This window comes from Polyodon spathula, chromosome 19, assembly GCF_017654505.1.
Source record: "Polyodon spathula isolate WHYD16114869_AA chromosome 19, ASM1765450v1, whole genome shotgun sequence".
Classification (NCBI taxonomy): Eukaryota; Metazoa; Chordata; class Actinopteri; order Acipenseriformes; family Polyodontidae; genus Polyodon; species Polyodon spathula.
Window position 1 is genome coordinate 7,423,001 of NC_054552.1, and position 24,159 is coordinate 7,447,159.

Genomic DNA, 24,159 nt, shown 5'->3' on the forward strand with positions numbered 1-24,159 from the left:
CGGCTACCATTTCATCTATCTCTGAAAACAATCTGTAATTAATACTGTAGTTACACTGAACAAAACAGTTCTGCTAAAAATGTTATTTATAAAAGCCTTAATATCAAGTTACATGGAACATTTACAAGCAAAAACTTTTAAACTGTGGAATGTAGTCTGGCACCGTGATGCATAATAACCTCTTTTTCTGAAATATATTTTTCAATTTATAATTCCTGCAGACATGAAATGACAAATTTCACAAATCTTGCTAACAAAAAATATTATCTATTTTTTTACTCACTGTTCTGTCTTTATGTGGCTCTGCTGTGCAACTGTGACTTAAGACCAATCCCCAGAAAGACAGGACAAATAAACTTGTTAACCAAAGGACATCAAGTCTTTCAGAAGTGTGGCACTTCGCAGGGCACCGGGCATTAAAGACCCAATAGATTTAACTGAGACTTTTCACACAATCAGGTAGCTGAGGCTAGGTCAGTCCACAACTGTCCCATTCAGATAAGAAGATGGGTATTTCAGTGACATTGTAAGAAAACAACAGTTTAAACTGCACAAAGCCATTGAACCGTATCTCCTCAGCCCTAGAGCAGGCAAAATGCTGTCTCTCAGTTTTTATTACTGTGGCTCAGCTTCTGTTTTGACAACATTCGAACAAGAACAAAATGTTATTTCAGTTTCACACAACAAACAAAACAAACACACACATATAGGAACAACTGCTGTTTTTCTTAAGTTATAGAGATGAACATACACGGTAAACGGTTTGCATATTAATAATGTGTTTCATTATCACAACAATTTAGTTTTTTTTTTTTTTTCCCTCCCAAAATCTCATAAAAGCATCAAGATGGTTATACAACTTCCAAGATTTATAAATAAAGATGCAGTGTTTTTAATTAACAATTCACAAAGATGAAATGACACTAAAAGGATTTTGTTTTATTATTTTCTGTTGGTTTTTTGTTTTTCACTTTGATTTTCCAGATGGTTTCAACAAAATGTTCACGTTTAGTACCACTAGTGCCTACTGCCTATTTTTCTTTTCAGAGAACCTGTTAGGAGAAACATCACTGAAGAAGTTCATAATACACCAAATACAGTGATGGAAAAGGAAACAAAGAGCAGTGTTAGTGGAAGAGAAAAAACACCACCTTGAACAATAGGTATTCCATTAAAAAAGCCACTCAACGCTTTACCTGCAAAGATGCATGGAGACTTTTAAAACTCCATTACGCAAGCTAAACAAGCAGTGAAGTTTACTAGAACAATGGAGATAACTGAAATAGTCTTGAAAGAAACCAAGCTGGGTGTGGCTTGGGTTCTCTTTCAATTTGAAGACGACCACCAAAACAATACGTATGGGATATGCCTGGCTATTGGTAGGTATTCACCGAGCTCTCTGTACCAGAGCTGCTGACAGTCTCCTTCCTGGATGACATCCTCGGTCCCGCCTACCGAGGAGTTAAAACCGTCATTCGACGGAAACATTTCTCTTTTTGCCTCTCAAGACAGTAAGGTAAGACTTCTGTGTTGAACTGAATGTTTTATGGAAAAGAGCATTATTGAGTCGACTGCAGTTCCCCTGCATTTGTTCTGAAAGCTGGCTTGCCTGTGCAGTATTGATTCAAAGGGGTGTGAGTGTATGTCTTTTCAGTCTACACTGGGCCTGTTTTGGTTGTCGCTGCGCGTCCCCTGTTTGTATACGAGACTGCACAACCCTGCATGTTTGGGTCGTGCTCTGGATTAGCTGCAGTACAGTTATTTTAAACAACAGCCATCCAGCCGTATATTCCTCCACCGGGCCATGTATTTCATACACCCCGATGTAGAGTAGAACTCGCCGGCTGCGTCGGCCCGCCCACCTCGGTGTGTCGGGCCTTGACAACAACAAACAACAGTGTGTTCTCCCCCAATTGTTTTTGCTGTGTTTTGACTTTCAGTTCGCTCGCCATAGCTTCGGCCCTTGTGTCTCCCTGGTGTACGCTGTGCGCTGCCCAGGTGTGTGACCACGTGGTTAGGATTGGCACCTGAGGTCATGACCCCAATTATTGCCCTATAGCAACTATTTTGCAGGGTTGACCCCCCTCTGCGTTGAAAGTGTACCTACATGTATATCTGCATGCCATGTCCCCGCTGACTCAGTGTCCTGGGCGCTCATATACTAGCAACCCATTTTTTTAAGGGTGCTAGGCGGTTACACCCTCCCAGGAGGGTCGCTCCCCCCGAATGGAGCCTTGATATTGTAATGGAGGCTCTCATGAAGGCCGCGTTTGAGCCCATATACTCCATAGAGTTGAAGTATCTGTCTATGAAGACAGTCTTCCTCTTGGCTATCACCTCCACAGAGGTGCGTATTTGCATGCGTATTTGGGACGATGGCAGCTGTGTGTCACTGCGTACAAACCCTGCTTTCCTCCCCAAGATGATCACAGCCTTCCACATGAATCAGTCTGTGGAACTGGAGTCATTCGACCCACCCCCGTTTTCTTCGAGGGAGGATAGGAGATTGAATTTCCTCAGCCAGGTGCAGGCATTGAGATGCTACATGGATAGGACAAAAGCTCTGACCAACTTTTTGTCTGTCACGGTATACGGACCCCTAGGAGAGCCCCTATCAAAGCAGTGACAGTTGCACTGGATTGCAGATACAGTCTCATCTGTGTATGATGGTGCTAACTTAGCCCCACCTGGGAGGGTAGCTGCATCTTGGGCCCTCTTTAGAGGTGCCCGATTGTCTGATATATGTAATGCGGCTAGCTGGGCTCCACCGCATATGTTCTCCAGATTCTATCACCTTAATGTGATAGATCCTTCCTTGCCTTCATTAGGCACGAGGGTCCTTGAGGTTGCATGCATGCACAGCTACCCTTGGGTTAGGCGGTTCTGACACGTCCCTCGTATGCTGCCGTTACTTCTCCATCATGATGACTGCTATGTATTTCCCATGCATAATGTTTTGGTGGTCATCTTCGAATTGAAAAGGAACATTAGGTTATTTACTGTAACCCTGGTTCCCTAAAAAAGAAGACGACCACCAACCACAAGGTCGCATCGGTCGCCCTCATGGGTTTGATACAAAAAGAGAAATAGTTTCCATGGAATGACTGTTTTATGCCCTTGTTAGGCAGGACCAAGGATGTCATCCAAGAAGGGGCCTATCAGCATCTCTGGTATAGAAAGCTCAGTGAATACCTACCAATAGGCAGGCATATCCCATAAGTAACGTTTTGGTGGTCGTTTTCTCTTTCAGGAAACCAGGGTTACGGTAAGTAACGTTCTCAATTTAGGAAAATCAGTCTAACCCTCTATTCTATTTTCTCATTCTCAAAATCCAAGTCTAATTAGAGAAGAATGGATTTTAGTTAGGCTTAGGCCACATTTCAAGGGTAAGGGATCTGTGAATGAAATTAAAGTGTTTTATTTTTGTTTAATTTTGAAGACTGTTCAACATTAAAAAGTATAGTACAAGCCTTCTATTAATTAGTCATTGCCAGCAGAGGCTCTGTTCAACCCACTTTCCGACCATCTGCAACAAATGCGCTCTATTAAAACAGAACCATATGGAAAACAAGCTTGCAATTAACACAGCTTCTGCACATTCCTCTAATACAGCACAGATTTTAAACTTTCAGCGAAACTGACTGCTGAATTACTTCCATGCTGTTGTCATTTAGGCCTTGGCAACCCACGTTCTTTCTAACCCTCAGTCCACATCAAATAAAGAGCACAGCATTACATAAGAAACTAGATACTTTATTTATGGCTCAGAAGGCAAAAATGCATTGCAATGTCAATATGAATTCATTGATGCAAACACTGGGCAGAAAGCGATTCTTGTAAACACTTGTACATTGCGATCTTTGATTTGTTGTAGTGTGTAACTCTAAACAGCATATGTACATGAGTTGGGCTGGATGGACATCCAACACAAAAGGGTCTCTCCTTCATTCGCATGCAAACAGATCTATCACAGATTATCTGTGTGCCGTATGGTGTCGTAAACCGCTTAACTGCTCTTTACAATGATTTGATTTGTTCCAATGCGTTTCTCTAACGTCAGAGCAGAGTCAGTTTGATCATCTTTTCCAGTTGCTTGAATGTGAAGCTTGCTGCATGCTGATATTGAATTCAATGGAATTTGTGGGCAGATTTTAGCAATTTATTATGTGTTTTGTGCTTTCATGTTAGTGCTCTGGAGCTTATATTTGTTACATTGATGAAAGCAGGTGTTTCTATGTCAAGAATGTTTAAGAAACAAAATAATATAATGTGCGCTTATTTTTCAAAATATTAAACTATTTGACTCTTTGCATCTATGGCCAAACGTTTTGCATTGTCCTATAGAATTAACTGCTGAATTATGTCACATTAACATACTGGATTACATTCCGATTTGTAGTTTTCCATGTACTTAAAGAGCAGACGAAAAAATATGACAATTTGAAACCTAACATGAAATACTGTACTAAAACACAAGTTTTTTTTTTTTAAATTATGTCTCAATCCTAAAATTTTGGGCGATGCAAAACTTCTTGCCATATATGAATGCCTCATTTCAACCACTGCAAAAGTTCCACCCATCTAATATCTGTCTAAGTTCTTCCACATTACAACAATGACTGGGATTGTTCCTTTACATGGGCCAAACAAAAGTAATGAAACCTGGAGAAAGTGGAGCACAGAGATCAGACACAAAAAGTAGCTATATGTCTATGCCTCATTTATGACTTAACTCCACCCACTGAATATAACGCTATGGTCCTCTTAAAGGAGAACACTGTTCTGAATTCTAAATTCAATTTGTGGGATGTATGTTTCTTTCAACTAAAGGCTCCAAAACACAGTTTAAGAATTACAAAAATAATTTATGAATTACCCTAAACCAAAGAAAAAAGGTACTGATCTGTTTTCAATGTGCAATTTTACTATAAATCATTTTGACTGTGATATAATATTACAGGGTGTATGAGTAAGATGTGACCACCCTGTGGTTGCAGAAGACTGGATTTTCATTTATATAGCCAACGTGATAAAACAATCCAAAAAAAAAAAAAAAAAAAAAAATTGTAGCTTTGCTAAATACATACGTTCTTTATGGACTAAGCTTTAGGAATCCAGCCACTGATGGGACTAATCCATCTCCAGGGTTAGCACATCAATTTGAAAGATTAATTGAGGACATTAAAGTAAGTTTTCATTCAAATTCAATAGAGCTTTAAGCAGGGAGCACATCCCGCATTAACTACCAATGCACTTGGCCGTGTCTGATCTCTCGATTCCCTTGTTGCACAGCGATTACATTTCTTTTTGAACCTAAACCAAGCTACCAGTGTAATTGCCTTGTCACTCAGAAAATGTCATATAGGAACAACTGCGTTGTCTTAATTTCAGACAATTAATTAATCAATAATTCCATTAGGTTTGAATTTATTGTGGGACTTTGCATTCCATGTTGCATCTCTGGTGCTGAATAAAACCCAAGTACTGAAACCTATTAAATATATACAAGGACATGATTTTTCATTAAGAAAATTATTGGATCAGTAAAGCTGAGAGGCCAAGCAAGCCTGTATTTTCCAGTATTTTCAGTCATATAAAGTAGTTTTGTATGAATGTGCCAATAATCCGGTTTAAAAGCAAACAAAAAAAAAAAAAAAGTCTAGTTGGAAACAACTAGTTATATGAAACTTTATATTGGAAACCTTCTTTTAACCCGTTAGCTTTCACATTCCCATTGGCGTCTATTTGCTTACCCATCAAGTATTTATGACACTGCATTCAGTTCTGTTTGAACGGTGCAAAATGTTGAATACAAGCCTAGTGTTAAAAATATCAATTTTTTGTGTATTTGAAAAACAAACAAACTAAAAAGTTCCTTTAGATTTTAATAGACAGTTGCAGGGTGGGGAGAAATAAATGCTGTATTTCTGTTCATAACGTTATTCATCAGGTAATATTTAAAATATTTAACTTCACAGAAGTTTTGAAGTCTGATTTGAATTTTTTATTTTTTTTTTGTACCCTATTTTTTTATTTGGCACTTTGGAAATGGATGGGGGTAAAGTTGTAGAAAAGGAACCTATACCACCCTTTAGAGTTAATCCTAGCATTTGGACTGCCACTTAGATAAGAGTATTACTGGCAGGAATGAGCTGTAATGATCATCAGCTTACAGATATCTAACCACACCTATATCATTCCGCTAATGAATTAAGACTAGTCTCTTAATGAGACTTGAGAATCACATCCTTGAAAATGGACGTAAACCCCTAATCACAGAGGTATGTGAGAAAGAGCACAGCAATCACCTCATAATGACTGTCCCCATAGTTGTACTGCTGCAAACATTTTCATCTGGAATTGTCAGTGACAGTCTTTAATTAAATTAGCATTCAAAACCTTTCAGCTCCACATGGCGAGGTGTAAAAGTGGTTTGGCAGGAGAGAGAAAAAAGTCACTGCACAGACTCGTCTTATTGATAAATACAGCTCCATATCACACACAGACTATTTTCAAACTTCCACCTTGCAAGACAGGAAAACAAATCCTCAAGGAAGGCCATGCAGATATTCTAACAGAGCTCACCCACCCCCCCTCTCCTGGCTAAGCTGCCAAATAAGTAGTGAATTAATTTGTATAAAGCACTCCAACATTAGAAAGGTGTGTTGAAAGGTGTCTGCTCATGTTTCAAATTAAACGCACTGCTGGTCAGCATTAGCACCTCAGCAATGAACAGCAGCAGTTTGCCTATAACACTTCAGGGGCTGGGAAATGTGGATTTGCTGTTCACACTGGAATAATTAGAACATGTCAAGAAGAATTAATTTCCTCATTTTTCAAAAGGATACACAGAAATTACCATGTTATGATATGACAGGGTCCCTGGGAGAATTGTATTAAATTTAATTTCTAGCGCAGCCCACACAACAAATTAAAGTCATAAATAAGATGCAAAGAAGCGGGGCGCGGAGCATATGTTTATGGCAATGAGTGAAGCCAAGGGACCTGAAACAACTATCTTCATTTCATTTTATTTAAATCCACCAGACTCTGCGTGTCTGAATGACAGCGCTAGCTAATGGGGCTGAGATTAGAGGCTCCCTGATATTAGGAAACAGATACAGACACTTAGTCGGTAAGCAAGGCCCCCCACCCCCCCCACCTCAGAGAGGCTTACCCGCCCAAGTCCCCCCTTGTTTTGCAGGAAAAAGCTGATCAGAACTTATTTTCTTCATGAACATATTTCTCCAAGAAACTTACAAAATGACCAGATTGGACACCTGTGATCCTCATTTGGCACATTAAGTCAACCAATAACTGATCTGTAAAATCGGTGGTGAGATTTAATTAGAGATGAGCTAGGCAGCTGTGATCCAGCTACACTCTAGATGGAGTATCCTTATTATTGAAATCAAAGTTAATCCAGGCCAAAGACAATTCTCTGCAGATAAACTAAGCAAAAAAAAGGGAATACATAAATCATTGTGCATCTGAGAATATAAGGCACATTCCAAAACATAGACAGGGTATTAATAAGGAATTACATTTTTTGCATAGCATACCATCAAGGCCTGAACATGCACACTTTTTCAGTTAACAACTTCTTTCATTCTGTATTAAGCAAAAACATACCCACTAAAACATACTGGTCAAAATGCTATGAAAACTACAGTCCAGTACATACTATAATTCTACCAAAGGAGCTGGAAGGAACCGTACATAACACCAGTGTTGTTAAAAATATTACATACCACGAAACCACCACCACTGTTTCCGGGAAACAATATTGCCTCGGACATGCCTAATTGCAAAGTGCAATATATGTTTTATTTCAGCATGGCTATGGGTGATACTTTCACTTTACACTGTGTAGTACTTCACGGCTGATAGGAACAAACAGCCTTTAATAGGTCTGGGGTATTATTAAGTTTACCAGAGAAGACAAGCAAATGCACAGATTGCAAAAATGATTGTGTATAGACTGAAGTCACCCCACATTTGCTCATGATCACTGTATCTGATATTTTGAAATTGCAAGGTTGATACTGTAAAGGCAACCATTGAAAATAGTAACATTTTACTAACCATTTGGTAATATGTTGTAATATGGTAAAATTGCTCTACTTTTCTTCATCCAATCCATATATGGATGGTAATTTAAAAAGGCTGCTTCAGGTCATCCTTTTTTTTATAAAATATATAGAAAAGAAACATTGTGGTTTTCAAACTAGTACCTGTTTAGCCAACATTGCATGAAGGACAAACAGTAAAAGTGTTGTATTGCATATTATACAGAACATGGCACAATTAGCAATTGGGCATCTTGAAATTAGCAAGCTAATAAATGTATCTTCCAAATTGTCGAAGCTATGACAACAATGGAAGCTTTCACAAAAGTATCTGGTATTACTGTGTTTAGTGAATTTATACAGAAAGTATTCAGTTTTATTTCGTAAACTAAAAAAATAAATAAATAATAAATTTGAAAAAAAAAATGATATAAAAAAGTACATCTTCTCTTTAGGCATTCTATTAAGCTTGTTAGCTCATTACAATCCAAAGCAGAAAAAAGGGAAGTTTTTTAAACTCTGTCGAGCTGTCATTAGTGTAAGCACTCCCTTGGTTACAACACTTTAAATAATTTGTGACTCAATTAACTGGCTACTCTCTACATAACACAGATCTCACACTCCCAGGTCCAGTGAACCATCAGGCTGGCAGGATTCATAACATTTTAGGAGAAAAGTTCATGGTTGAAATCATTAATTAATTTAACAGGACTTTTAGTTATGCATTACTTTCCACAGCTGGCAAAGTGAGGTGATTAATTAGACATTTCTCTGCCTTTAACCACTATTGCCGTTAGGTGAAGGAAAGTTTATTTTTTGCGTGTGCAGCATGAAAGAAAGGAATGTAGTCAAGTATAAACATTTCGTTTTATTCTGATGAAAATTAAATCAAGAACTATTAAATACATGATAAATAAAAGCGAGGCATCACATGCAAGCTGTACGCCAGGCTGCCTAAGGTCATTGAAAGATCAGATTTCATGTTTTACATTTGTCACTGGACAAGTGAAACCTGAGAATCATTACATAAAGTATGTTGAAAGAGAGTTTCTTAATGATGTGAGTAGAAAGTTCAGTGCACTGTTTTTTATTCTGTTCTTGTCCTCCCAGCTTTTATGGACATCAGCCCTTCTTTAGCTAGGCATCCTGGGTTTCAGGTAGCATTTCTCTTTTTAATGTAAATATAGAGGAAACATGATGCTTCTGGTGATGCAAAAGAAAAACATCAGTGAAGAGAGACATCACCATCAAAGATCAGACACCCGAGTTGGTTCTGAATTTTTCTCATCAGTTACCAAAGCAAAAGCATAACTGTTCAGAGAAGGCGAGGTTGAAAAAAATAGGTGGAAAAGCAAAGTTTACAATATGTGAATTCAGATTGATTTTGAGAAACTACCCATGAAAGGATTGTTGGATGATATTAAATGTATGCACTGCTGCATACACCCTTTATCTATCCTTTATGCAAGCTGTCAAAGGTGAATAGCATATGTTAACTCATATTGTAGTGTTTTTGCTTCAGTAAGATAAAAGGAGTGTCACATACATCAATAAAATGACTTCTCCTAAGGCTAACACTGATCACAATAGAGGCTTTTGGTAGTGATTTTGGTAATTCATACACTGAGGGCTTCCCTTTTCTTCACGCTAAAAGGCATGTAAGCAGTTAAGTCAAAGAGCGCTCATGAGAATGTGTCACATTAGCATTTCAATATGAAAAATGGGGCGTCTTATTTCTATTAATGGGATGTAAAGTTATTGAATATCAAAATTCAAGGGATTATTAAAAGTTCCATTTACATTTTTTTAAATAAATAAGAAACACCTACTACAACAAAAGCCATTTTGAATAAGTTGCCTAAAGTTAATAACTGCGTGGCACACACTGACCAAGAAAACATTCTGCTTATTCAAAATGCTCTTGACATCTTCAGGTGCTTCCAAATGAGTTCACAGAGGAGTGATTAAATGCATCTGATAACAAGCCACACATTGCTGAAATTACTTACCGCCTCATTTTATGATTAATTAAACATGCAGATTAAAGTTGCAAAAGAATTTAGATTAATGAGCGAGTTAAGTCTTGCTGATATAAGTGAACTGGGAATTGGATGGTCCTTAGAACTTTAGAAACACGCATTCTAGAATGAACAAGACAAGGATACACGTTGAATCCAGGCCACCAGGGCCTTTGACGGTACTGTCTTTTTTAACATGCTTTGACAGATTTCAAATAACATTTTACTATGAGCTTAAAAACTTTGTGCATTACTGTACAACATCAAACTGCACAGCTCGTGGAGCAGCAGCAAATGCAGTCCTAGACTCTCAGAGGTAATGACCCCCTCTGTAACAGCTGCTCACAGTAATTACAAGCTCAATTGTTATTTTAATCAAGGAGAGTTTAGTTGTTAAACCTAGTTACACAACCGGTGAATTTATAAGGCATCTCATCGGCGGCATCATTTTCACATCCTAAGGGTTCAATCTGCATGACTGCACAGGGGCAAGATAAGAGGAGAACATTCAATTGCATTGAATTCAATCAAATACAATAAATATCTGGCTCTAATCATCTCTCCTACAATAATGACCTCTTACTAGGTTAATTTACATTCTGTCAGTTCATCAAGAGGAAGGTATGTAGAAATATTTATTTCCAGTAAAAGTACTTCAGAATTGAATGCGTGGAAATGGCGGCTGGCCTGCCAGAAGACCAGTACATTAATCAGTGTTTATACAAAGACTTTTCATCTAATTTCAGGAACTTTTTTTTTTTTTGTTACATTGTACTTTATATATATATATATATATATATATATATATATATATATATATATATATATATATATATATAAGCTGTATAAATAAATAAAATGCTATATACAGACATTTGTGTCAAATAGTTTCTCATTCTCTATACATTTCTTATGTATGGAATCTGTGTAGAACAGTAGGCGGTTACCTCTATTGACACATATGGCATTTCAATATTTACCTTGAAGGGACTTTTCAAAGGTTACCTTTAGCATATCATTTTAGATGATTAAAAAATGAGCATCCTAATATTTTCCTTTGATCTCACTTTCTCTCTAAATCCCTGCTGTTTTATTGGAAATCCCTTCAGAAAAAAAAACAGATGAAGGGCCTGAGGAGTATGGCTTTATAATATACCTAAATATAACTGAATAGCTGCTTTAAAAAGTTAGGCATTTCCAATATGTTCCCCCAGTTTTTGTAAATCTATCTTTATTGGAACACATACCAATTTGCATGGGGCATCACCACCACAAGCAACTCACTGTTGCAGTCTTTTTTGGAACCAATCCATCCTTGTATATCACCCCATGTTTGCTTTAGTTGGGCAGCAGCTTTATTTTTTTTTTAAAGTTCAAGAATACCGGTCTTATTCCAGAAATAGAACAGGGTACCAGTAAAAGTATCAATGCCGAGCCAGAATTTACAGGGAAAAAAAAAGTTTAAGAACTAAATTCTTTTCAGCTGTACAGTTGAGCAGTAATATTAGTGTTGACATATATAGTCTTCTTTGTGTGCCTGTCAGTCCCTAACCTTTTATGAGAAATTCATCACATTTCTTCGACGAAACCTTGCAAACTCATCTGTGTACCATATATACCCACACACATCTCAGTACAGGCATAGTTTAAAGCCATAAAAAAGATTTGGCCACTCAATTGATTCTCTCTGGCATCCCCTTTGCTATGCTTTTAATGACACATTTCAGCCAGTTCACCTTTCAGATCTCTCAGAAACTTGGCTACCAACTATTAAAGGGGGTCACTAACTTCGCTTTCACATGTGTGAAAAGGAGACATGCAGACTTTAAAACGCTTTCAAAAATGGATTACAATTTGGGTCAGAGGCTACTGAAATGCAAACATCATTCTTTCAGTCTACAAAAGTCTGATAATATCCCATTTAAAAATATCAGACCAGTGAAATAGAATCAAGCTGTTTTGATACAAAGGGTTGATTTTTTTTAATGTTCCTTACATAAAAACTAATTGTCCATTGTTTTATAACAAAAGGACTGAAAAATGAACATTTGACTGACACCACCTTTATCAAGCATTCCAGCTGTTTGTCTTTTTCTTTCGATAGTGTGCTTCTGTATGGAGCAGAGGTAAAGATGCTTCCCTGTAATGACTAATTTGAGGTTCACCTTGATGAAATGTAATCAGTTCTCAGGTGCGTGGACTTAACAACACTTGCAGACACTACAAACAAAATTAAAGGTCCAGGTCTATTAGAGACAGCTATTGATCTACCCTTAAGATAGTGTTTGCCAGTAAATCGCTGAATATATGGCACCAAACTTTGAGATGAGATATGTCTTCATCAGATTCAGGTCAAACAAGTTTTTTTTTAGTTTTTTTTATTTCTTAAACCATATTAATAAAAAAAAAAAAAAAAAAATCAGTCTTGTTTTTGATTAAACTTCTTTGTGACATTTAAAAAAAATGAATATAAACTAACTTACTGGTTTTATTTGCACAACCCTACCTAAAGCAGTCATTTTCCAGATGTGATCTTTATTACCACTACCAGAAAAAAAATCCATTAAAGGCTTATTGTACCCGTACACTAACAGTCTGAAAGTTTGCTGAAGCCTTGCCTGTGTTTCTTTAAAGAGTTCTTTCTTCGTTGCTCTCAATAGTCTTATTGAGGTGGCACACATCCATAAACACCCCATAACACAGCTCCACATTAGCACAAAGAATATACTCAAAGGTTTCTATGCACACAAAGGTGGGGGTACACATGGTTTTCACCAGAAAAGAAGGAACAAAACCCCTGGTCTTCGAACTCTGATTTATGTGAGAACATTATGTACATCTCAGAATGTTTCTTTCACTGCATAAAAGTGAAATCTGGCATGACAGGTAACATGGCATGACAGATTATATTTATGTTAAAGTTCTTCAAAGATTTAATATCCACTATGGCTTCTCAATTGCAATATTCCATAATTTATTTTATTTAATCTACAGTGGAGGGGGGGTGGGGGGGTTTGTTTAAAAGCCTGTATTGAGGGCTCTTTATTAAGAATATTAAGAAGCACAATCGTACTATTTGACTATGGTGTCAGAAACAGAAAAGAAAAAAAAATGTAAAATTCAACCACATGTATATATTACTTACAGATACAGAAAGAAATCAGCCCCAGCACCCAGCGATCACAGGTTTGTTGATTCTGAATTCATGAAAATGACCTAGAATAAAAAGAAAGAAAAACAGTTTTAGGCATTTATTTTTAATTCTACTACAACAGGGTTTAAACAGCAATCCCAATGTGAAAATGTGACTAAACATGAAATGCTTAAAAACAACTGAGATTTGAAGTTGCAAAAAGAAAGCAAAAAACCAACATACAGGAAGAACAAACCTTTGCATAAGAAAGAGAGGTTTAAAAATAATACTGACAGTATAATAATGTTACTTAAATCTGTGGTAACCCTCCATGCACTCGCGTATCGTTGATTACTTTGTGCCTTGATTCAGATAATGAACCAGTTAACTACATGCTGTCATTTCTTTTTAAACACAGACAGGCTATTCAAGCATAAACTGCTAACAAAGCTTCATATTTAAGGAAAATCGCACATTACACAAAATCAATTGTGTAATGGGCAAAAACAATATTAAGGAAAATATACATATACAGAAACAATTTGAATTACTCACATTTCCTTGTTAAATGTTATTAGAAATTAACAACAGTTACATTTTAATTATACAGCTAAGGTGTCCAACATTCTAAATTATTACTAGTGAAGTGTAATAATAAAGTTATGATCTGTATGTCTAATCGTGAAGCTTCATTTACTCATATTTTTTCCAGTGTATTTTGTGGTAGAATTTTACATTACTCTTAAATCAGACAGGACGATTGATTTGATTTTTCTTCTTGTGTAATGAAACCAAAACAATCACATCTATTATTTATTTTCAGCAAGCTCATTAGCCTCTGACATTGTGATTAATGTGATGAATGTCTTTGTTACAAATTGTTTTCCTTCGGGGTTTTGTTACAATCTTTAGTTCAACATGTTTTGAATTTTTTTTTTTTTTTATAAAGCCTCGTGCATATGCAACATTGAGATGTTTTACAGCAAATACCAGTGCTGAAAATTAAATGTGTTTGTATTATAAATGACTCTAATACTAAATAGATAACCAGTCTTATTAAAAGAATAATTTTGTAATATATATATATATATATATATATATATATATATATATATATATATATATATATATATATATTGTCTCTTCCTTATCAGAGAAGGAATAGCCAGCTTGCTACTGCTTCGCTCTATTAAAACATAATATTCATTGATGCTTATGTACCACATTATTGCAATGTTATGTATTTTAATAACAAGCTGGGATCTCATTAACAACTGATTTATGCCATTAATCTGCCTCAGCGCCACCAATTAAAAGGAGGACAGTGGTTTCTAAGGTCATAGTTAATTGATCTGAGCATAAACAGTTTCAATACTACCAGAGCTAGATCATTTAGCAACCCCATATGATGCTGCAGAGGTGCACGAAAAACAAAGCACAGGAGGCAAAAATATAAGGCTAACGTGACAAAGCTGGATTTCAAAATTCAAACGACATTCAAGTATGAAAGGGAAAGTAAGCCTCGTAGGCACAACGGTCAATTTACATGGGGATGCTTAGATGCTGCAGGCGACAGTGCAAGTGCGAAGACAAACAAGGCTAACTAGACACATTGACCCTGAACAAATTAAACCCTGTTGTTGCTCTGATAACACCTCAGAGTTGACAGTCAGCTGCAGGCTGCTGTACCATGGTGGAAGCAGCCAGGTTGAAAACAACCAGCAACGTCCCTGAGAAGTGCACAGGTACATAGCGAGCATGCAAAATATACAAAGCAAATGCATAAATGAGCTCTTCAGACACCAGGGCTGCATTATGAAACTCTCATCTAATTATGCAGTATGAAACAAGGGAGGGGACGACAGCTTTCAAGATATGAATTTATACATAGTAGTAAAGAAAACGTATGCAATAATAAAGTAATATTCTAATTCATATTTTTGTTCTATTCCTAGTTGAAAAGCCTCATCAAGACTAACATTTCTGTCACTATCATAATAATAATAACAACAATAATACACTTTTAAAGGCTCCTTATTCTTTAAATAACTATTTGAATAACGTTGAATATTAAGCATTATAACTCATGGTTCAGAGTAACTGAGCTGTCTTCACACATGGATTGGGTAAATAGGAAATCAAAGTTTGATTAAAAGAGAATTCCATTCAATTCAACAACAACTTTGATTTATATATAGCGCCTTATCATGTGCAAAGCAATTGACCAGTTTTCCCCAGCGGTTTTATTACCAAAATTATTACATTTATAATTAGTATATCATTTTATTAGAAGTACAACAAATTTGTATTTCGATTTTAGAAACATATAAATACTCCTTTCAGATGTTGTTCGGAGAAACCTTTGAATGATCTGTACCAATTACAGTGTAATTACAACAGTGGGTATGTATGAGCTAAGCAGAAATCAAAAACAGTAATAGCTTAAAGTTGAAGTGATTTTTGGCTTAATGTGCTTCCCTAAAGTGAGGCACATCTTTTCAGTGTCTAACAGATTTTGGCCATTTAAAGGTGAAAATATCCAGATAGTTTTGGACCAGTCTAGGTCACTTCAAAGCCAGATCTGATCCACCTTCATGGATGCCAGTGGCATTTATATCAAAGCCTGGCATTTTCCATGTCAAGGACTTCTGTCAGGAGACTGCACGCAAGTTCAGATGTTCATCTTATTTTCCCGATTTAGTGACCGTCTCACGGAATGGAAGAAAAGAAGGTTTTGGAAGTTAATTACGTTATTTTGAGCTGTAATACAAATTACATATTTTACAAAGTGCACAGTTTCATTCATTTGTTCTATGTAGATTTTTGAATCATGTGAAAATGTGCTACGAAAGGTTATATATAAAATAAAACCAACTGGTTGTTTAAATTGATTGTCAGTGTGGAAATAAACAGGGTCATATGGCCAAAAGACTATTCTTTTGAAATTAAATAAAATTATACACATTTGATAGCAACTGAGAGTCTACATATAAAAGGTTCAGGCACTTAATATTGTTGAAGCTGTAGCTATATTCAGCAGATCGGCATGCCACTTTAGATAGAGTTTGACAAAGTCAGCTACACTGTAGTCCAGGGCAAGCAAAGGGAGCTTGGATTCAAGCTGTAGGTAGCCTGAATTATTAACTACACACAAAAGCTGCCATAAAACTAACAGCATGTAATTTAAAGAAAATAGGGTCTTGTTTAAAAAATATAATACCACGTGGCTCTTTGTCACTTGTATAAAAAGTAAGTGTGAAGCTTGCTTAATTTTACCAGTACAATCAAGTTGGAACTACTTTTGGCTGGCTGTTTTTTGTTTTCTTTCTTAGATCTAATAGATGTGGCATTATTACAAGGAGCTTGCTTTATGTTATCATATGATTAAACCACAGATCCATGCTGCGAGCTGCACATGCATTCATCTCCGAGAAGGGTTCTCAATAACAAAGGCTCATGATGCTGTGATGATACTGTAATTATTTTTTTAAAAATCAACCTTATCATTGTGTTATTTGACAAAAAAAAAAACATTGTAGCTCCTAACGCACGGTCATAGCCACCCTTTTTCCAAATAGGAACGAAAATGTATACAGGACTACCGGTGAAACTAGTTTATCCCCCCTAGTGACAGGTGTAAGATTGTTACAGATGCATATCCACTCGTGTTTTGCAACAGCAATTAACTGGCATGCCCTGTTTGCATTATTGCAGCAAATTAAGTTCTTCACTTTTATAAAAAGACAGCCATGGTTTCCTTTAATTACTGCATATGTGACCCAAAATGTACTTCAACACAGGTGTGAATTGCTCTTCATACTTTAAGTCAAGAACACCTTTCCTGTCAGTTATTATGAAATCTAATCACATCTGCAGGGCAGTGACACATGGAAGTCATGGGCATGGCATATTCCCTTTGTTTACCAAGTAAACTGTCTCTGAACTACTAGTCAAGTAATGTGTTGTTTGAGCTCACTCATTAAACATGAAGGTTTCTGTCACAAGTGCAAGCTAGCCAAAATAAGACATGTGCTATATTTGTTCTTTAATATAACAGTAAATGACCATACAAATGAACAACCTAATTCTGAACTAATATGTCTTCCTCTCCTCCTACTATTACTACAAATAATATTAGCATAAATTTGATCCAAAATTAATCTGTTTAAACTTGTGCAGATACAGCCGATGTGCATTTAAATGCAACTCCTCTCAGTAACTGAAAGACTTCTGTCAGTAACAATATGCAATTGTCTCCTGACTTATAAACTTTAAGTCACTTCACTAAAAAGGTCCTGATTACAAAGCATCTGTACTGAAATGACCGAGCTATTTTAAGCAGAGCTCAGTGTGGATATCTGAATGCTGCAAGTCAATCACATGGTAAATTAAACTAGAATAGAATCAGTTGATCCATAAATGATCAGGTTACGGACAGCCACATCAGTCTCAGCAAATTATGTGAGTTGTTCTTGTTCAAGCATTAGCAGCACATTCTGTATTCCAGTAGTTATTTAACTGAAAAACAATATTTGCAATTCAATTGCATCTTCAACAGTTTACCTTTTCAGAAAAATTCACCACTGTGCCATGCATTTTATAAGAATGAACAATGGGAGGTAAAAAGTCTACTTAAAGAAAAATAAAATCCATACTGACCTACTCTCCAAGGTGAGTAACAACTCAAGACTCTTGTAAATGCGTAACTGCTGCTTCATTCTGCAACTGCACTTGATACTGCGTTTAGGCAAGCTTTTCTCATTTTTAGTGCACAGAACAATTTTAAGAACGCAGAAGTTGGTGAACAAGGGTTATAGCAGAAAAGTTTGAGTACTTTATTTCTTTTACAGTAGCTTTCCAGTTATGGAAGGATTTCCAAGAGATATGCTCAGTTTTCAAAATCTTTTAAAAAGATAAAAAAAATTCTAACACAATTCAGCACAGTAATGCCCCCCCCCCCCCCCCCCCCCCCCCCCCCAACTTCACACAGCATTCTGTAAATCCACATTGGGCCCCATTAATTAGTAATGTCTAATATACTAAACAAAGTAAAATCTCCTTTGCAATCTTCAGTGTTTTTTTATACTTCTTAATATTCTCTCTCTAAAACTACAGGCATTGTACAGTACAATACAAGGCAGGAGTAAACAACCTAAAAATATAACATCTACCCCCGTGTCTGGGTCAAAAAAGTGAGAAAGATTAGCAGGTTGCTTCTTTACAAGAACAACAAAAGAACCCCTAATATGCATTATGTAACTGATATAGGAGGAATAACAAATCTGACATTTGAGAAGTACACATGCTTTTGTTTGGGCTTCTGGTTTTAGAAATGGAACTGATGGCACAATTAAGATTATGTTCTCATAAATTTGATGAACTCACTAAGGTCGCTTTTAAAGAAGAGCAGTGTTCTGACATCACTGCAACTACCACAGCAGATTTCTCAATTGTCTAGTCTGTATTTAGCAGCTGCAGTGTTTGAATGGTTTTGCTTATTACTTAGCTTTTTACAGATAATAAATGGGAGTGTTTGAGTCACTGATCGCCGACAATTGACTTTAACATTCTTGTCCAAAAAAAAAAAAAAAAAAAAGACTCTTTGAATTGAGGTCAAATTACCTCTCCAGTCAGGCAATCAATATGTGAAACAAGGAAAGAAATGCTGCCTACATTTTAGAGGTGAATGAAATGAGTAAAAACAGGAGATGCATGTTTTTTTTAAGATACTCTATTGTTAGACACACTTTCTTTTTAATGAGACATATACTGTACTATTTATCACTACTGAAAATGGCACCGTGAGTTTTAACAGTGGGGGTTCGAAAACATATTTCATATGGCCAAAGTATTGGATATGCAAAGTTTTTGTGCAGATAATGCTAAAATCTTCCTTCCACAGGTTTGGGATTTCCCCACGGACAGATTAATTTGTATCATCCATTCAGGACCATTACATATGCTATTTATTTCACTAGTAATTACTATACTTGTTTTTAAAACTGCAGTGTTTGTACCTCAAACACTAGGTGGCGTGTTGTATCTTAAAGCTCCAGGTTCCCACATTCATGTTCGATTTTACACTAACACCTACTCTCTTGCTGTCTGTCTACTGCATTCTTCCATAGTTTAGTGTTCTGTGAACTCGACTTATTCAGGACCTTGCTGTCCAGTTTGTTGGTGTCCATCTAATGTAAACCCAAGGTCCACTTCCCTTCCCACACCCTGTGATACGTTGTTAACAAAATAGACGTGTTCCACTACTGCTTGCAGCAGTGGGAGGTTATATGCTGTTCGTGGTGCTGGTAAGAGAAACCTGAAGTTCATGGTACACACCTTAAAACACTATTTTAATCTGTCAACAATTACCAATAGCACTGATTTATTGAAGCAGAGTATCTCATCAAGCTTATTCACTGCTAATCCCTCATGTGTTTGCCATTCTCCACGGAGCAGCTAGATCGTTCTGGATGAAGTGTCGCTTGCGCCCTTAGTTCAGACAAAATGTACACACAAAACTGTGGTGAAATCATGGAACGACATGCTGGATGACTTGGCAGGAATAGGGCATTTTACACCTCAACATTAATTACAACGGAACTGTTAACGCTTTTTTCATTTAATAACCTATTTGTAAGTCAGTCCAGGCTTTCTGACATCGAGCTCGCCAAAATCACTTCCGATTTGGAGATTGTGTTTTCCCAGTGTGCCGACACCGTGCTACTTTCCAGATCATAACAACATGAGGTTACTATTATCGGCTGTGGAAGCACGACAGGTGGGTCACATGAGAGGTCACTAGTTTTGTTCTGAGGGCCAGACACATGGCTTTCATTATTCTTTATAGAAACAGCAGCACACTCTGTAAAAACAATAGCATGTTGCTGCAACTGCCGCTGTTCATGTTAATAAGCTGGAATCTGCTTAATAACGGGCTTATTCCCAAAATATTCACAAAACTGCAAACATGTAGGCAAAGGTCATTTGGGCAAGACAACACCGATTATTCTAAAAGGCTCTTGATAAGGATCGGGTCGGATATAAATGCAATTTATATTGGAATGAATGTAAACCTGCATGTTACCTTGAATAAGCACAGTAGGATACCTCCTGTTTGTTATTTTTTTTTGAAAGCCAGAACCTTACATAAAACTTAACCTAGCCTAACAGCTAAGGCATGTAAATTGTTTTGACATAAAAAACTTTGTGAAGTACAACTTGAAAGTGGTTTCAGACAGAGTGTGTTTAGGCTAAAAAATAAAAAAATAATTCCTGGGGTGATATATGCCAAAAGTATTCAAAGCTAACCTTTGTTAAAATGTTTTTACATTTCGTAACTACAGCCATTTATTTTCATGCCAGCGATAATTTAAAACTAGTAGCGGCCACTTCCAGTCAACTTAAAAGCATTCAAGAAAGGTAACCATTAAGTAAATTGGAAAATGACACCTTTTGTAACTGTATTGTCCTTTCTGAGATTCAGTCACCTGGAGGAAAAAATACGTAGCTTTTTGCCATAAAATTATATGGAATTGCAGCTCTTTACTAATAACTTTCAGTGAGCAGAAACATATTGGCTTATATGAAAAGGAGTAACAGCTAGGTTAGGCGCTGACATTTGATTTTGAGGAGGAAGCCAGTTGTGAAATCTAGAAGCTAGGCTGTCTATGTTAGGTATTGAAATAGTTTTAGAAATGCTTGACTAAGGTCAGCATCGCATGACAGTTTTATTGTCCGGCCAAGTCACCAATGCAAATAGAAAGACGATGAATAATAATCTTTATCTACATTGAAATTGTCAAAAAAAAAAAAAGACTAAGTTTTGAAAAAGGCATACAACTTTGCAAGTCATCCTTAAATCAGCTTAATAAATTCCACAACAAAAGCATCTAACTTGTTTTCGTACATGCATTGGCACAGCCACAAAAGAATATACCAGTTGTGCCACGCATGTCCTTTTCACATAACAAATGGCATTTGGATGTCAAGTTACAATTATTATTTAACACTTACAAACACCTAAATGGGGTGTTTCACATGAGGTTTAATTCACAGAAAATAGGGACTTAATCCATAAGAACTGGGGTAAATGCACAGTATGTTAAAATACCTGTAAAATCACTACAGGGTTTACAGTTAGTCCTTGAGTCACGCATGGTCGACAGCCCATCTAAACACTGAGCTCTAGCCTATAGAGAAGCACGGTAATACACATCATCGTTAAGAAAGGTTAATATTTCTGTACACACTATATGGACGCTAATGTCTAAAATGTGGGGCACAGTATGATCAAATCTATACAACAAGTAATGGATCCGGAGAGCTTTGATGAATACTTAACACAAAATAAGCACACACCCTGACAGCACCTGAATAGATTTTATTTATTTTTATTTATTTTAAACAAGAAAAAGGATGATACTACTTTTATATAAGACATAACAGTTTTTCCCTGCATCTTTTATATTCTCACTTGCTGTCAACATAATCCCAGCAAAGGCTTTCAAGTTCTTAGCAAGCAGATATACAGCCACACTACAAAAGCTTTTGCCATAATAATGACTCAAGCTCCCTGATCAAACATCCACAAAATCAAGGACTGAAAACCAGTGACCTTTGATAATAAAAACGCCTATTTATCTAGCTGTACCAACCCCATGACTCTCATTATTTTATATGAAGCAGATATTTGCAAAGCTAAATTTGAAAGCTACACCACTTTTAAATCTGTATCTAGATCTGATCCTGAAGTCTAATGTTTTAAAAAGCTGCAGAACTAAAGCAAATCTACCAATTATTTTTATGGTAAGTATTTTTTCCCCACAGAATTATATGCTGCATGTATTGTGTGTCTCTGTTATTGCAGCATTTTAATTAAAAGTGCTTTGTTCTTTAAAATATAAATAATTTTTTTTTTTTTTTTTTTTTACTAATGAATAATTCTTTGGATAGGGGGTTTATTGCATTTCAATTTGTTGTGCATTTGGATTTAAAGTAAAATATTCAGATTCTGCAAGCTTCTTATCTGGCGTTTATTCTTGCTGTGATTAATATTGTCCCACACAAGCTTTAAAGAAAATGTGCCTGATTCTAGAATGCCAAAGTTTTGGCAAAGCTGTAGCTCTTTACCATGTGGGATATATATTTGACTATAACTTGACTCAAGATTCTTTAAAATACCAAACAAGGGAGAGCGGTCGTATTCTTTTAAATCTGGGATGGGGCAGGCAGGTGGTGAGGTCTTACAATGCGAGTGCTCAAGCATAGCAGTTTTTGATTTGTTTGTGGTCTGCACTTAGAGAGCTTGGACTGGTGGAGAGCCTTTAGTCTAGTCCATTTATCAATAAACAAAGAGTGAATGGGAAGCAGGGTCTGTTTTAAAATGCCATTAACATTATTAGCTTGAACACTTAGCATCATAGTTTAAGCAGTGCCCTAAGCTGTAACAGCTTTAAACCTTGCATTAACTAAAGACACCTTGCACAATTATAATTAAATGACAAGACACATAGAAATTTAACAATTCCGATAAAGGTAGTATGTATGTGTACTGTTTTATCAAAACTACAACCTACAACGATCACAAGCCAGCACTTCCTCCTAACACCTTGGCTCAGGCTTCAGCCTTGCTGTCTTTAAAATGTCTTCATGTCGATGCCAATATAAAAGATAGCTTGAAACAAAAGGCCACATTTAGTGCAAGAAAAAAATATTTCAGCTTAACTACTGTCATAATTTCAGCAACAGCATTTTCCTTCACGTGTCCTTTTTCACTTTAATGCATTTTTGGTATTGCCTGTTTCAAGTTTCCACACAAAACTGTAGGGAATCCAATTTCTGCTTAATATTTCACAGCTTTTCCACATAACTTTGAGTCTATCCTTCAGGACCTCATGCGAGCAGTTGTGTCACATTCAAAACAGACCCCCTCTCGTTCCTCCCTTCACATTAGCTCTTGGCTACACTGGGAGACCAAAAAATGGGACTGCTGTTTCTGTTTTATGTCCTCAAACAGGCATGGTGCTGCAGCATGCACTGTGGATTTTCAAATCCATAGGGAGCTGCAGCTGTAATCTTGTCATTGTTTCAGACATTTGTTTTAAATGTTTTAAATTAAAGCTGTACATCAAAAGGGAAGAGAATAGTGGCAATAAAGGGCATTTTTCTGGCCTTGGATGAAGCTGTTAATAACATTGCAATAGGAATTTGCTTCTCCTCTCTCCTTAATGGTTGATGCTGGTGTGATATACAGGATGTCTGTTAGAATGCACTTTAAGTGAAAGGGTCCATTCATGGTCCTGTTTGTTTTCCTTCTGTAAAGTCTCCAAAAGTAATTGTTTAGCATGCAGTGGAGGAAAATGCAAGACAGACTTTGATCAACAATCCTGAACTCTTGAGTATTTTGCTTTACAAATCGAAATTATGTTTTAAAACTACTTCAATAACAAACAAATAATATCTCTTTCTCTTGAGTCAAAATGTCTGAAAACCTGTTTCAGACCACTGAAAAAGGAGGTTGTTAGACAGAGGAAAAAGAAAACAGCAAGAAGAACAACAACAACAAGAACAAGGGCACATTTGGTAATTTAACTAGTGACAATTCCTGAAGCATTGATAGTATAATGAAACAGTACCTGTAGAATGTAATGAATATTCAGTAAATACATTGGTTTTAGCGATTCAGCATAGTACTTGAACACCCCAGTCCAAACTATCGCAAACATACTGCTATTGTGCAAATAATCTGATCAGTATTTAAGGAAACATTCTTAAGATGCTACTGTATGACTACGGTCTAATACCAGATCTTAATGGACTTTTGTTTGGATTGTGACCAGTTTGCTTAAGGAACCAGAATGATAAACCAAAAATTATTAATACAGTATATAATAGGATTAGTACTAAAAAAAATAAATTAAATAAACTGATAACTTTAAGA

General features: G+C 36.4%; 1 protein-coding gene across 1 annotated transcript in view; it reads right to left on the reverse strand.

The window, feature by feature from the left end:
* Positions 1-24,159, reverse strand: part of LOC121295003 (transcription factor SOX-6-like) — a 156,030-nt gene that overhangs the window by 123,439 nt on the left and 8,432 nt on the right. The window contains exon 2 of the mRNA XM_041219268.1: positions 13,233-13,303. The gene's annotated coding sequence lies outside the window, so the exon portion shown is untranslated. The remainder of the gene's footprint in view (positions 1-13,232; positions 13,304-24,159) is intronic.